The following is a 2373-nucleotide window of genomic DNA, read 5'->3' as shown; positions in this document are numbered from 1 at the left end:
ACCCCCCCCCCCCCCAAAAAAAAAAAACAACAACAACAACAAAACAACAAAAACAACAACAACAACAAACAAACAAAACAAACAACAACAACACATAAAGATACGTTATAAAGTTGAACTGGACATATTGACACATACCGTAAGCGGTGACTTTACTTTCAATAACAGTATTTTATTTACAAAGGTAAAGAGGAGAAAAAAACGGGGTTTTAGAATTGTGTCTTTATTATAACAGACTTCTCGTTATAAGTGGACTCCTCTGTATTCGGTTTTGGTGGAGACACGCTCTAACATACCACATACATGTATTTAAAAAAGGTAAGAACTATACATTATACATGTACCAAATTAAATGACTTTACGCTTGTATGTATAAACACAAAAATTGAAAACAACACATCAGAACAATGACAAGAAAACAATTAACACACCAACAAATTAAAACACAACATAGAGGAGAATGAAAGAGAACCAGCAATATAAATAGTAGGCTATGCAAAGTACTTATATTCTTCACATGAAAATAAATCAACTCAATGTCAACTAGTGAGTAAGAGACGAAGTGAAGCGAAAGTGAAAATAAACTTTCTTTCTAAAAGTTAAAAGTAAAGAGGTTCGGGTTTTAGAGTTTTTTTATTCCCCATTTTCCCCTGGTTTGTTTTTATTCCCCAACGGTGTGTACTTTCTTTTTCTTTTTTTAAAAAAATACACAAATCGCGGACCCAAAAATGCCAAAAATCGAGGTCACGATTCGCAGGTCGCGGCCGCGACAAACGCAGATGCCAGACAAAGCAAAAACCTGTAGTTTTATCAGTAGGAGTCATAAGAGGTTATTCAAGGACGTACCAACGTATTCAAATGGCAAGTGTTGGCGAGATAAAACAGATCTTTTCCTGAGCACCTTGTGAGACTTGAAAGAGACATGAAGATGAAGGATCTTCTCCTCGTCGCCATTCTTATCTCTGTGTCAGGGGAGGGAGACTTCAGTCCATGCATCAATGACAAATTCCAGTAACATTTACTCGTTATAATGTGGATGTGGCTGCCTGCATGCCTTTACCACCACAAGCTAGAGCTTCAGGCTTAGACTATCATGCAATGCTCTATTATAATATAGTTAAACTAGTTTTCTTGTGCATATCCCAATTTTTTGTTTCTTGTGTGTGTGTGTGTGTGTGTGTAAGTCAAGGTTTATTCGCTATTAACTTAGCATCGACAAAAATTTCTATATCACTTGCATGGGATAGAGCTATTATATTACTGAATCTATTGTTAATAATAATATACTATTCCTACCGGAGACAATCACAAGTCATCTCCTACTACTACTACTACTACTACTACTACTACTACTACTACTACTACTACTACTAGTAGTACTACTACTACTATTATTATTGTTATATTTAATGTTACCATTTATTAATGTATTATTATTATTAATATTATTATTATTGTTATTATTATTATTAATTAATTTATTTATTTACTTATTTATCATTATTTTATCATTATTATTATTATATAGTAGTAGTACAATGTAGTAGTATTTTTATCATTTTTGTTTTTTGTGTTTCGCTAAGGATCTGTTTTCTAGGTTTCAATTGGTAAATGTGTGTGGTTGGCGGGTGCTCTGGTGTGGTGTTTCTTATCAAACCTCTATCCTCCTTATATCTCCATCTTTTCTTTATAATATGACCTACATGTAGTTGTGTTACAAGTGCCGTAAAATTCTGATTAAAACTTTTAAAAAAATTCTGTCCCCCAGCTTGCATGCCTAGCCCGGAGGTGGGAGCCAACAAACTCGCTCGTGGTAGGCCTACTATCTGCCGACGTTTTCTAAACTTGGACTGTGTCTGTGCGGGGGGAAAGAGGAAGAGAGACAGCAACGGATGCATCTCCTGTCACTGTCCAGACCCCATTATATGGGACTTGGGGCACAAATTAATTGGGAAGAAATAAAAAGTTAAATTAGTCCTCTCCAACATGACATCTATAAAATGAGACCCCCCCCACCCCCCCGCAAAAAAGGAGAATGCTTGACTTCGACGCTTGGCGTAGATGACGGAATCTTTCTCTACTTCTCTTCCATTATAACAGACGAAGTACATCATGTTTGTCTTGAACGAGAAGAAAATAAAGGGAATTCACTTAGATTGTGTCTCTTTTCTTGATTGTTTTACTAGATATCACAGACCACCTTTATGGCTTTTTGTCATCTTTTTAATCACCCCCCCCCCCCTCACTAACCTCCAATTTTCTCTCCTCTCTGTCTGTCTGTCTCTCTCAGTCTGTCTCTCTCAGTCTGTCTGTCTGTCTGTCTCTCTCTCTCTCTCTCTCTCTCTCTCTCTCTCTCTCTCTCTCTCTCTCTCT

At 36.5% G+C, this 2373-nt stretch overlaps 1 long non-coding RNA gene across 2 annotated transcripts in view; it reads left to right on the top strand.

The window, feature by feature from the left end:
* The window catches only part of LOC118477415, a 6873-nt gene extending 4717 nt beyond the window's left edge, over positions 1-2156 (top strand). For both annotated transcript variants that reach the window (XR_004858362.1, XR_004858361.1), the window contains exon 3: positions 1769-2156. This is a non-coding gene — a long non-coding RNA (uncharacterized LOC118477415). The remainder of the gene's footprint in view (positions 1-1768) is intronic.
* The last annotated feature ends 217 nt before the right edge of the window (positions 2157-2373 follow it).

The sequence above is a fragment of the Aplysia californica genome, unplaced genomic scaffold, assembly GCF_000002075.1.
Source record: "Aplysia californica isolate F4 #8 unplaced genomic scaffold, AplCal3.0 scaffold00088, whole genome shotgun sequence".
Lineage (NCBI taxonomy): Eukaryota > Metazoa > Mollusca > Gastropoda > Aplysiida > Aplysiidae > Aplysia > Aplysia californica.
This window is presented reverse-complemented; position numbering and strand designations above follow the sequence as displayed.